We start from the raw sequence: 14,320 nt of genomic DNA, 5'->3' as shown, positions 1-14,320 counted from the left end.
TGAGATTACACCTGATGGGGTGCTACTACATAAAGGCAGAATATGTGTACCTGAAGTTGCAGGGCTGCCGTGACAAGTTATGGGAGAAGCACATTATGCCCGTTATTCCGTCTATCCGGGATCTACAAAGATGTATCATAACCTCAGATGCTTATATTGGTGGGATGGTATGAAAAGGGACATAGCAGAATTTGTCGCTCAGTGCCCAAATTGCCAACAGGTTAAGATCGAACATCAGAAGCCTGGCGGGTTGTTACAGGAGATGGAGATTTTGACTTGGAAATGGGAAGCAATTAACATAGATTTCATCACAGGTCTACCACGTACCCCACGGAAGTATGAATCCATATGGGTTATTGTTGATAGGCTGACGAAATCAACCCATTTTCTTCCAGTCAGGACTACCTACTCAGCTGAAGACTATGCAAGGTTATATATTAAGGAGATAGTAAGACTTCACGAAGTTCCCACATCTATTATATCCGATAGAGGTGCTCAGTTTACAGCTAACTTCTGGAGATCATTTCAAAAAGAATTGGGGACCCAGGTAAGCCTTAGTACCGCATTCCACCCGCAGTCTGATGGACAGGCCGAGCGTACTATTCAAATGGTAGAAGATATGTTGTGGGCCTGTGTTATTGACTTCAAGGGTAGCTGGGATGATCATCTACCACTTATTGAGTTTGCTTATAATAAAAGTTACCAATCTAGGCCCGTATAAGGCAGAAAGTGCAGGTCACCGATCGGTTGGTTCGATATTGGCGAAACTAAGTTAATCGGCCCCGATATAATTCAGCAGGCAATTGATAAAGAGAAACTCATTAAAGAACGGTTACAGGCAGCCCAGAGTCGACAGAAATCATATGCCGATAATCGACGTCGACACTTGGAGTTCCAGGTTGGCGATTGGGTATTTCTGAAGGTATCACCCATGAAAGGTATAATGAGATTCGGCAGGAAGGGAAAGCTCAGTCCAAGGTATATTGGACCTTATCAAATTGTTCGTAGGGTTGGCAAGGTCGCCTATGAATTAGAGTTACCATCTGATTTAAAAGCAGTGCATCCAGTCTTCCACGTGTCCATGCTTCGTAAATACATTGGGGAACCTTCCAGAGTGTTTCCCATAGATGATATCCAGGTGACAGAGGAGCTATCCTACGAGGAACAGCCTATAGCCATACTGGATCGTCAGGTGAGAAAATTACGCACCAAATACGTGGCGTCTGTTAAGGTACTGTGGCGAAACAATAACAGAGAGGAGATGACCTGAAAAGCCGAAGAAGAGATGAAAAAGAAGTACCCCTACTTATTTCCTATGCCTACAGGTAATCTAAATTCCTAAAGCGGATATGTTGGTTCATGAATGAACAGTATGTGATAGCTATAAAAGAGATCTCCCCGAAGTGTTTATAAGACCCTATAAAACTAGTTCAACATTCGAGGACGAATGTTCTAAAGGGGGGGGAGGATGTTATATCCCGTATTTTGTGCATTGGGACATTCTAAGCCAACCGCGATAAGTTAAGGACAAGGCTATTTTTTTTAATGCACAAGTTGCTTATAAATTTTATTGGTGTGGAAATATTAAGGGAAATTAGAAGTTAATTTATTCATGTTAATTATTTCATGAAATGAAAAAAAAAAAAACCACAAGTGGCCGTGTGGCTAGGGGTGGGCTCCCACCCATGGCTTGGCCAATTGTCTTGAGCCATGAGTGGGGGGCATGTGTCCACCTTTTATGGGCTATGTATTTATATATATAGATGAGTGATGACAAAGAAAGACTTATTCATCATTTACACAATTCAAGAAACTTGGAGAAGAAGATGGAGAACCATTCGGCCATGGCTAGCCAAATATGGTGCCACAGAAATTGATCAAAGAAAATAATTTTCTTCTAGTATTTCAACCAATTGGAAGACCCTTATTAACGTGGAGTAGTTGTTGGAGAAGCAAAGCATTCATTGTACAAGTTGTAAACCCTCACTAGAGGGCCGAGGCACGTATATATATATATATATATATGATGACATGATGATGTGATGATACGGGGGTGGCGGCCAGGATGGCATATAATGACTCTATTCACCGAGTCCCTCACTAGAGGGCCGGGACACGTTATATGTATATATAATATATGATGTTGACATGCATGATTTTCCTTTCAAAAGGCAAGTGTATTGATGTTTTTGACAGTCATACTTGTTTCTGGTAAATCTCCGTTTTAATTATGATCCTCTTTACTGTATTTCATGCCTTACATGCTCAGTACATATTCCGTACTGACCTCCTTTCTTCGGGGGCTGCGTTTCATGCCAGGTACTGACGCTCGTGGTGGTGACCCGCCAGCTTAGGACATCCATCCTGCTATTTTGAAGTGCTCCCTTGTTCCGGAGCCTATACTTTTGGTACAGATCCTTCTGTTGTGAATATGTATATATATATGTCTAATTAGGGTACGGTGGGGCCCTGTCCCGCCATATGACACTGTTGTTACTCTTAGAGGCCTGTAGACATGTATGTGGGTCATGGGTGGTTATCGTTCAGTTATGTCAGTATGGATTACGTTTCGAAAATTCCCTAAATTACGATAGCCTGACCGGCTTGTGTGTGATATCATACGTGACAGTTTTATACAGCATTTTGTCTTGCATTTATAAAAGCCCTTAATATGCTAAACACAAGTACGATAAGTGCCCATCTGGTTGAGTCGTGACAGAACAGAATGAACGATAGATAGTATGATAAGGGTTGCTCGGTAGCCAATACTGGGTACCTGTCATGGCCCTCTGGTTGGGTCGTGACAGGACCCATCATCCCTTGTTCTGAAAACTGAGGTTGGCTCCGTATAAATATCTCAGTTTTCAAAACAAAATAACTCCTTTTCCAATACTTTTTAGTGTAAAATTAGCTTTACAAGTTTCATTTTCCAGTTGGGAGAATAGTGTTTCTCATTTAGAGCCCGTTTGGATTTGTTGGAAAAAAATGATTTTTAAGCATAAGTGCTTCAAGTACTTTTAAGTGCTGAAAGTTATTTTATAAATAAGCAGTTATGCGTGTTGGATAAAAGTACTTAAAGAGTTTTTACAACTAAGGATAGTATTGAAATTAACAGAAAATATAAGGGATAAAAGGGTAAAGTTGTTGGTCAAATCAAAATGGCTTTTAAGCCAAAAAAATAAGTTGGGGTTGAGCAACTTTTTTATTTTGGCTTACTTAAAGCACTTTTTAACTTAATTTAAGTTGTTTTCTACTTAGTCAAACACTCAGTAAAAGCTAAAACTGGCTTATAAGTTGGTTTAACCAACTTATAAGCCAATCCAAACGGGCTCTTAGGTAACTTGTTAGATGGACATGAAGTGTCATTTTCCCATGTTTCTTCTTTAACAACAGTGCAGTCAGAATCAAGTTGATGCGCACTCGACTATATCACCGAATATCTGTTATTTTTCAATTTTACCCATAGTTCGCATTTTGTTAATGTCCCATGCCAAAGTCATTTTATGGGTAAATTGCTAATCCATGGACTATGTAACGTACTTTATTTGATGATTTATGGGTAAGTATTTTGCTAGAGCTTTATAATCTACTCTCGTGCGAATCATGTTGAAGCATATATACATATGGAGGTTGGGTGCAGCGCAAACGGCTTTGATAAAGAAAATCACCAAAATTTCGCAGTCCGCTTGATTTATTCTAATTCCAAGAGTTTGGATTTTATTGATATTGATATACCTTGAAAAGGACTTGAACCTCCACTCTCTTTAGCATGAGATTTGAGTCTCGCGTGTCTATAGTCAAATTTTAATATTGACCTTCTTATCACTTGTGATCATTTTTTCAAAGTCTCCTGCAAGTTTTTCAAATTTAATTAGGACCAATCATTATCATTTTTCTAAAATTTACTTTACATAGAACAACGCGAAAGACCGGAACCTCAGGGTCAACGAGAACTTTACTGCTCTCTCCACTTTTACTTATTAAGTTTTGACTTTGCACAATACGCATATTAAATGATTTATGGTCTTAAGTTTTGGGAAATGAATTAGGAAATAGGTAATTAATAAAGCATGAAAAAAATATGTTTTCTCTTTATATGTTATAAGTGAAAATGTATTTTAAATATGATATACAAGTAAAAGTGAACAGAGGAAAAGAAAAAAAAAATGAAGTTTCGCTTTATATGACGATATTCCTGTTTGCATGATCATTTTTTTATCCTTAACAAGAAAAGGTTGTGATTTATAGTATCTGCTAAGCATTATCTAATTTTTTAAAAATAATGATTGAGAATTAATGTACAAATTTCTACTATATTAGAAGCACCGGTTGGTGCTTCTTTCATCGTCCGTGTGTGGACCCCCCCCCCCCCCCCCCCCCCTCAACATAAAAAAAATTGTGAGCCCCATATTCAACAACATCCAGTATTAAAAAAATTGTGGGCCCCATATTAAACAACATTCAGTATTAAAAAAAAAAGTGGATCCCATATTTAAAAAATAAACAATGTTAAAAAAAAATGTGGGCCCCATATTAAACACGATGCGTATTCATAGCAAACACTAATATAATAAAATTTTAAACACGGAGCACAAACTACAATGTTATATTAATCATGTTTTGAACATAGTATCCCATATTGACAAAATCAAGCAATATATAAAAAAAATGAATCCCATATTAAAAAAATAAACAATGTCAAAAAAAAAAGTGCAGACTTTGTATTTTTAGCAAACACTAATATAATAAAGTTTTAGATACGGAGCACAAATTACAATGTTATATCAATCATGTTTTGAACATAGTATATATATAAAAAAATAAAATAAAATTGGGCCTCATAGTATATATATAAAAAAATAAAATAAAATTGGGCACATTAAAAAAACAAAATTGTAAAAAAAAAAATTGTGGGCCCCACATATATTGACCCCATACTAAACAACATCAAGCAATATGTAAAAAAAAAAAAAAAAAAAGTGGAACCCACCATCTCCAAACTCACGGTAAAAAAAGTGGACCCCATATTAACAAAATCAAGCAATATCAAAAAAAGAATTGAACCCCATAATAAAAAATAATAATGTCAAAAAAGACTTTGTATTCGTAGTAAACACTAATATAATAAAGTTTTAGATACTGAGTACAAACTACAATGTTATATTAATCGTGTTTTGAACATAGTATATATATATATATATATATATAATGCAAATTAATAATGTCCAAAAAAAAAAGTGCACCCCATATTAAAAAATCAAACAATATTCATGTAATTTTCAAAGTATCTCATTAAGTCAATAATGATGGATTCATTACGGCGTGCGTATCAATCCATTAGTGGGAGCAAATGAAATTATTGTATAGTAACATACTTAAAATACTTATATATTAAAATAAGATAGAATTTAATTACTTTTTCATTTTTTCCTTACTCTAATAAATGTGAAAATAATTGTGGGCCCCATATTAAACACCATGCGCATTTGTAGCAAACACTAATATAATAAAGTTTTAAATACGGAGCACAAACTACAATGTTATATTAATCGTGTTTTGAACATAGTATCTCATATTGACAAAATCAAGCAATATATATATAAAAAAAAAAAGTGAATCCCATATTAAAAAAATAAACAATGTCAAAAAAAAAAAAAGTGCAGACTTTGTATCCTTAGCAACACTAATATAAAAAAAAATTAGATACGGAGCACAAATTACAATGTTATATCAATCGTGTTTTGAACATAGTGTGTGTGTGTGTGTATATATATATATTATATACATAAAAATAATGCAAACTAATAATGTCCAAAAGGGTGGGCCCCATACTAAACGACACCAAGCAATATAAAAAATAAAAATAAAAAAAGAAGAAACTATATAAAGCATGGGTTTAGACCCATGCTTCATCGTCCGTTGTCCCTTTAAAAAAAAGGAAGAAAAAAAAAATGGAACTGACCACATCCAAACTCACGGGAAAAAAAAAGTGAACCCTATATTGACAGAATCAAGCAATATTAAAAAAAATGTGAATCCCATATTAATAAAACAAACAATGTTAAAAAGAAAATGCTTAGAAAATTAAATCAATAATGATGGACTCTTTAGAATAAGGAAAAAATCAATTTGTTCTTTGTTTCGTTTTAAATATATAAAATTAATTTAATAATTTGAATTAGAATTATCTAATCCAAAATTTAATAAAAAAAATAATATGTATTTTACACCGTTAAATTAATCGAATTAAAATTGAAAGTATCAACTGATGCTTAAATATTGTTATATATATATATATATATATATATATATATATATATATATATATATATATTATCATTATCTAAACACAACTACATATACATAGATACACTATAATCCGAAGTGTTGGGCCCGTGCGCAGCACGGGCATAGGCCATCTAGTTGTACTAGAAAATTAAAAGAATTTTTCCTCATATCTCTGACGATGATTGTTGTTTTTCTTGTATTCCTTCCGTCTTTATTTATGTGATACTTTTTAATTTTTGAGATTTAAATCATGTGAATTTTGATCAACATTTTAAAGAGTAATTTTTCACCATGTTGACATGAGAAGAATTACAACTTATTTTCATAAAAAAAAATTAATATCTAAATTTTAGTCTTACAGTATTGAGTTAATCTAATCAATTTAGTTACTGAAATTAGTCAAATTGCCTCTCGCTAAGTAAAAAGTATCACATAAAACAATAATGTCCGTGCGATGCACGGGCTGAACATGTCTATTCACTTTAATTAGTCAGTTTTTAAGGTTTGTATTTTGAAAACTTGCCCAATCCTTTACTCTTCCTTAATCACAATCATCTTAGATTTTTCCTTTCCCCTTAACAATCCCATAGAGATGGAATTCGAGAGAGGGTTTTGGAAGAACACTTCCCTAGATTATTTGTAACACCCCGTACCTTTAACGTAAGTTTTGACCATGATCCAAGACTTAGAAAATCAGATGAAGAATGAGGGAATTGGAATTTCCCTGTTTCGTTGTAGGATGGGAGTTTACGCCTATGAACAGTGATCGTATTTTAGTTTACGGGCCGTAAATCAAATCGTAAAATGGTACCAAGGATTTCTGAGCATTCTGGAATTTGGCAGTTGAATGTCATATGGTTAAATACGGACCGTATTTCACAATACGGCCCGTATTTAAAAACATATTTGGAATTTGGGAAAACTTCCTTCATGAAAGTTGTAGAGCTTTGAAATACCTTTCCAACGGTATATTATGGGGGTCAAACGGACACCTGTGAAAAGAGTTATGGCCATTTTACTGAAGAGACACAGTGTAGTCCATATGTCAAAAAACGGACCGTATTTCAAAATACGGCCAGTATTTAACTGGGCCGAAAATCTAATTTTTCCAGAACAGTATAAATTCATCCATATCAGTTCAAATCATTATTTTTCATTCCTTCAAGCCCTAGAACGACCTCCTACCCTCTTCCATCATCAAGAACATCAAGGTAAGCTTACTCTAATTATTTCAACTCAATTCTAATACCTATCCTTGTAATCTAAACAAGAAATCATCATTCTAAAACTAGGGTTTTCAAGAAAACCTATCTCAAGATTCAAGAATTCAAGATTTTGGAAACCTTATTCAAAGCTCAAGTCTTTAATTCAAGTTTTGGAACGACTAAGGTATGTAGAACTTCCATCCACATGTGGGAATCTCTACGTTCTTCCCCATGCTCCGTTTTTTTATATCCATGAAGTTCAAACCCTAGGGCATTAAACCCAACATATTGGTAGCCCGTATTTATGTATTTATGTATATGAATTTTGTATCTATATTCGTTATTGTATTCCTAATTTTCCATTACGGTTATTAGGAACCCTAGCTTAATCCATGAATTATGAATTCTTCCTCATGTGTTCTCATTATGTTTATATGAAACTTTATGATTTTATGTAGCAAGTTACAAGCATGTTTTCAAGTCAATTATATATATATATATATATAATTATGAACTATTGTTATTACTCATGAATCAAGAACATGTTTGCAAGACTATGACAAGTTATCTCATGAAACCATATTACAAGATATTTCATGAAACCATGTTTACAAGTTATTTCGTGAAATCATGATTACAAGTTATTTCACGAAAATCATGGGCTTCTTAGCCAACTATATTATGTTCATGTTTTTGGGAATTGCTTAGTTAACCGAGAAGGCTCAGATATCCTGAAACTACGTAGCCACCGTAGGATAAGGGTTGTCAGCAAGGAGGCAACACCTTCATTATGCAGTTTGGATCCTTACATGCTTATTATTACTTAAATCCCATATCCCTGGCAAGGTTATGAGTGTTCTGCTGGTAGGACGCAAGTATCAAACCATGTTGCCGGTTATACTATAGCGTTCCCCACGTTACAAGCAGTTTTTACATACATGTATTTCCATTGATTTACTATTTTCAGACTTTACTCACGTTTCATGCTCATATTCAAGTTACATTCAGTTTCAGTTCATGTCCTATACCTATGTTGTGCCATGTTCTTTATCTCAGCAGGTTTTACACACTAGTACTATTCACGATGTACTAACGTCCCTTTTGCCCGCGGCCTGCATTTCACGGTGCAGATACAGGCTTTCAGGAACATACGTCTGCGCAGTAAGATCACTTCAGATATCAGCTTATTGGTGAGCCCCACTTCTCTCGGGGTTCAACATGGAGTCTGTATTAGTATTCAGTTTATGGTAGTCCAGGGCCAGGTCCTGATAGTTAGTATTCAGACATGTTTTTAGAGGTTTCAGAGACAGATGTTAGTTCACAAAGTCAGTGGTGTTTTTCCTATTTGCAAACTATTATGTTTTCATGATATTTTATGCTATGAGATAAATTCAAGACTTTATTCCGCAAATTTACATTTTCATGATTTATTTAAATTGCATCATATAGATTATATTGTTTCGATGCCCATGTTGACAAGCAAGCCATGAAGTTCGCTTGGACACATGCAAGCAAGGCCCGAGTGCCGTGTTACGCCCAGACCATGGTTCGGGGCGTGACATTATTAATGATAAATTGGTGATGTTCATGTTAGATATTGACTAATCTAAGCTTATTAATCAAGTATCTTCCACTTTTAACGTTGAATTTCGGATTTGGAGACTTAGGGTTTATACCCAATTTGGGGATTTTTGCTTGGAGTCAGATTTAGGCCAATCCTTGTGTTAAATCAATAATTAATGGTTGAGTTATGATCACCTAGTACTTAATTTGGTATTTTGCCCCCAAATTTTCCATTTTGCCCTTGTAGGCCCGGTTTCCCCAATTTCTAAGGTTAAAATGGACCTAATTGATATCATAGCAATGTTACTATCATTCTTCATGATTTCTAATATAGAATTCAATTATGCTTAGACTACTTGGTTTTGAGCTTCAGAGGAAGGGCAATGCAAAAGAGTGACTTGTTGGTGTTGCGGTTCGATAGTCCGGGTAGGTTATGGTTTACCTTTGGTGAGACTTCGTATAGTGAGTCACATATTTAGATTATAATTTTGGAGATAGCATGTGAACCTTCGGGTATGAAGTTGCGATGGATATTGCCTTGGGTTGGGCTTTGATGTGTATTAGGACTAGCCATCCCGTTATGTGTGCTTGATTGTTTGATTGTGTTGGATTGATGCCATGTGTAGTTGGTAGATATCGAGTTCTGTTTTGCCGTCTTGATTTGGATAGAATTAACTTACCCGTTGTTGGTATTTGTGCTTGATATATGTTGGCGTACCCACTGTTGGTACCTGAGTTATTGATATATGTTGGCGTATCCACTGTTGGCACTTGACTTGATATATGTTGGTAGGGGTGTTCATGGTTCGGTTTGAGTCGGTTATTGATTAAAACCATAACCAAACCAATTTAGTCGGTTTTTCATATCCGATTTGGCCTATGGACGAATATGCAAGCATACGTTTCATGCTTGTTTGAGTAAAAATGTCTAAAACCATAACCAAACCAAATAAAATAATAACCACCGGTTTGGTTATTGTCGGTTTGATTCGGTTTGGTTTGATTTTTCGATTTATGACTAGCAGCCATGAGACTTATTAGTAAAACATTAAAAAGTTGAAAAAGACATGTCCTTTTTTTTTTGTTCAAACGATAACTTTTATTTATAGTTTAAGGTGGAACACACATCATAGAAACACTTTCACTATTAGAAACACTCAAGTTACCCAAAGTTGCTAAACTATTACATATAGAGCTAAAAACTAACTTAGTAGTGGCTGCACTATTTTTGTCATCTTAATACACATACATGGAAATAAAGTAGAGCATAGGAGTTTTTAGTTGTTGTTACAAACATACATAATAATTAAATATAAAGACTACCTAAAATTAAAATGAAAATGAAAATATATGAAATAAAAAAACTTTGTGTAATGATCACAAACTTAAAATTGATATACCTTGAAAAGGACTTGAACCTCCACTCTCTTTAGCATGACGTTTGAGTCTCGCATGTCTACGGTCAAATTTTAATATTGACCTTCTTATCACTTGTGGTCATTTTTTCAAAGTCTCCTACAAGCTTTTCAAATTTAATTAGGACCAATCATTATCACTTTTCTAAAATCTACTTTACATAGAACAACTCAAAAGACCGGAACCTCAGGGTCAACGAGAATTGTACTACTCTCTCCACTTTTATTTATTCAGTTTTGACTTTGCACAATAAGCATATTAAATGATTTATAGTCTTAAGTTTTGGGAAATGAATTAGGAAATAAGTAATTAACAAAGCATGAAAAAAATATGTTTTTCTATTTATATGTTAAAAGTGAAAATGTATTTTAAATATAATATACAAGTAAAAGTGAACAAAGGATGTAAAATAAAAGAAATGAAGTTTCACTTTATATGACAATATTCCAGTTTGCATGATCAATTTTTTTATCCTTAACAAGAAAAGGTTGTGATTTATAGTATCTACTAAGCATTATCTAATTTTTTTAAAATAATGATTGAGAATTAATGTTCGAATTGTACTCGAAAATTAAAAGATTTTTTTCCTCATATCTCAGTCGATGATTGTTGTTTTTCTTGTATTTCCTCCATCTTTATTTAGGTGATACTTTTTAATTTTTGAGATTTAAATCAATTGAATTTTGATCAACATTTTAAAGTATAATTTTTTTATCATGTTGACATGAGAAGAATTACAACTTATTTTCGTAAAAATTTTAATCTTAAAATATTGAGTTAATCTAATCAATTTAGTTACGAAAATTAGTTAAATTGACTCTCGCTAAGAAAAAAGTATCACATAAAATGATAATGTGGTTTATTAGAAAGCTTTTTTTAAAAAAAAAAAAGAAAAAACAGTTTGGGTCCTACAAAGTGTTTTTCACACGGATATAGTGCTCATCGACCCACAGTATGGTTATATCTATAAATGATTACACATTTGAAGGGACAAGTTGTGCTTTTTAGAAGTCAATATAAATAGCATAAAAAGGGAAAAGATTTTAATATTATTATCTACGAATAAATAATCATAATTAATGAAGCTTTCAATCTTGAAAATATAATAAGTTAGTTGCTATAATATGTAAGATTATTCTAATAGTATAATTTTTTTTATATGCCAACATATTATAAGTTCTTAAAAGTTAACTATCCTTTTTATTTAACATATTACTAGCTTATTGTAGGATGTCCCCTTTATTTCCAGGTACTAGTTTCATGAGCGGCAGAATCAAAATTTTCACTTAGTAGATTTAAAATAGAAAAAAGTAAAAACACACAAAACCATTAAAAAAAAACTAAAAAGGATTCAACATCTATTATATATTCATACAAAGTAATTTTGACCTTGTATTTATAGTGTAAATCCAACTATTAAAGGGATCTTTACACAAATAGTCGACTGAATTTACCGTTTATTTTTCTAGCTGATATACATAGATTATACAAATTTATACACATATTATAGATAAATTATACATATAGTCCTATTATATTTCCACCTGAACATTATTAAATTAAGCAATAGGATAGACGGCTACTTTGGTTCATTCTTCAGCTATAAAAAGGGTAGGTGTTGGAACTTTATGGTTGTGGAATAGAGTGTGGAAACTAGAGTAAAATGGGAAAATCATGGGCTTTGGTAGTGGCTATGCTAGTGGTCGCAACTTTGGTGATCAATAGCTTTGAAGTGAAAATGGTAAGTGCAAAGTTGAGTGCAGCAGCTTGTAAAGAGGAGAAGAGAATTGGGATAAATGCTTGTAAGCCTGTTCTGTATGGAAACATTCCTTCTCCTAAGTGTTGTGAAAGAGTTAAGAGTGACTCATATTGAGTGTGTGTGTAGAGTCATAACGCCCAAATTGGCTGCTCTTGTTGACATCAAGCGTTTCATACGCTTTGTTGAAGGTTGTGGGCGCAGAGTCCCTCGTAACTACAAGTGCGGAAGTAAGTGAAACTATATCCGTTTCTCGTATTTTTCTCAAAGATGAATTCAAGATTTTAAATATATGTTGACTAACTTAATTAGTATAAATGTGTTATGTGCATTTTATACAAATGTTTTGTGAATGGTCTTACTATATGTGGAGAGATTGAGTCTATGTTCTAGTGAGTGTACTATTAACCTATTCTAAAAATTTCTCAAGCCAGTGAATTAGTATCCTGAGAAAGTCTCTAACTTGGCTGCCATATAGGCTATATTTTCTATTATGTGGAATTCACAGTTAGGTTATCCAACCAAAATAAGGAAAAAGTTAATTCATTTCTCGAAAAAAAACATGATTTTTTAATTCAGCTTCGGAACGAAAGATCTTTTTGAATAATTCAAGGTTCAATGTTTGAAACGAAAGATCCTTTGGAGATCTTCTAACGTATTGAGGATTGATTCAATGTTACAGTTCGACAAATAAACATTAGATCTCCTTCACCTTCACTTAATTTGACTTTCAAAAAAGTACTGAAGTAGTCATTTGCTCTACTTTGCTTGCTTGTTGAAAATGTTAATTAATTTTTCTCTGTTGTTTAATCCAATTGAATATATTTGTGGTTCCTGAAATTATTATCCTTCTTTAATGTTGTTGTCAATTATTGAATTTGCAGGTATCACCACACCACCCTAAAGAATATAGTCAGCTTAATTGGCTTGCTGCTTGGTGTTTCTTCTCCTATACTTCAGTTTGTAATATGGAAGTAATTATTATATGGCAACTTGTTCTTCCAAATTCAATATGCATCCCCATCATTACCTTTTCTATGTGGCGGAGACATCTTAATTTGTATAAGGATTGTTGTCATCTTTACTACTTTATAATAAAATTTACTTAATATACAAGTAATATATTTCTTTTAGAAAGTAAGTATAAAGTCGCATTGTTAATACACACAAGGTCAAAACATGTGTGCCAGGCGCATGACCCATCAACGTACTAGCAACGCGGGAGAAAATATAGAATGTTGCAGTAAAAATTTAATTTGAACCATCAGCATAATACAATCGTCTATTTCAAAAACAAAAGCCCCTTAGCGCCCTTACACAAAATTATATGTTCGCTATGTATTAATTAGAAATTACAACTAAAGATTGGGCGGAGTGATTGTCATACCCCCATTTTAACCGGGTTGATTTAGGAGTATGACGTATTGGTGATTCCTATTTATTTTGTTTTAAGGAGTCGCCACCTAATTAATTTAACGGTGAATTAGGACACCTAGAGGTTAACTAAGGTAAAGTTAAAACTAAACCTCTGTTAACGGTCTGCTTAACCAGTATGATTCTAGGTAAGGGCTCTATATTATCCTAAAGGGAAGGGGTTAGGCATCCTTTAGAATCCGTTAACTTACGGTTATCCGACCAAACTTAGGTTAATTAATTAAGATTAAATATAATGCTTAAATCTTAAGAAAATAAGTTGTAAATGTCATTGGGATTCTAAAGGAAAACATAACGATGCCATTTAAACTATCTTGAAGAAATACATAGTAGTCCACTTAAAAGTAAAACTTATAAATGTTGTTGAGTTTAAAATAATAATTTTATTGTAAAAATGAGACTTGCAAATATAATGATTTGTATATGAGTAGAAGCTTTTAAGAGAAAACCTAGCCAATATGACATTATATCCGTATAATAGTGTAAGAAACCCAGACTTGTTTTAAAGATAGAATGCAAAGATGATGAATTTTCTTTCTCTTTTTTTTACTGATTTATTTAATTATGCTCGGCTAAAAATAGACATGATCGATTCAAATTTGAAGAGTTATTTATAAAATAATACTTGAGTTTATATTTGCATATTAATGACGTTTTG

At 33.3% G+C, this 14,320-nt stretch overlaps 1 long non-coding RNA gene across 1 annotated transcript; it reads left to right on the top strand.

Annotated features, from left to right (window-relative positions):
• Window positions 1-12,054: 12,054 nt before the first annotated feature.
• LOC132608712 (uncharacterized) lies at window positions 12,055-13,264 on the top strand. Its single transcript, XR_009570486.1, has 2 exons — window positions 12,055-12,458; window positions 13,113-13,264. It is a non-coding gene; the product is annotated as an uncharacterized LOC132608712 (long non-coding RNA).
• The last annotated feature ends 1,056 nt before the right edge of the window (window positions 13,265-14,320 follow it).

This window comes from Lycium barbarum, chromosome 9, assembly GCF_019175385.1.
Source record: "Lycium barbarum isolate Lr01 chromosome 9, ASM1917538v2, whole genome shotgun sequence".
Classification (NCBI taxonomy): Eukaryota; Viridiplantae; Streptophyta; class Magnoliopsida; order Solanales; family Solanaceae; genus Lycium; species Lycium barbarum.
The sequence above is the reverse complement of the archived record's forward strand: the minus strand, read 5'-3'. Positions and strand labels throughout refer to the sequence as shown.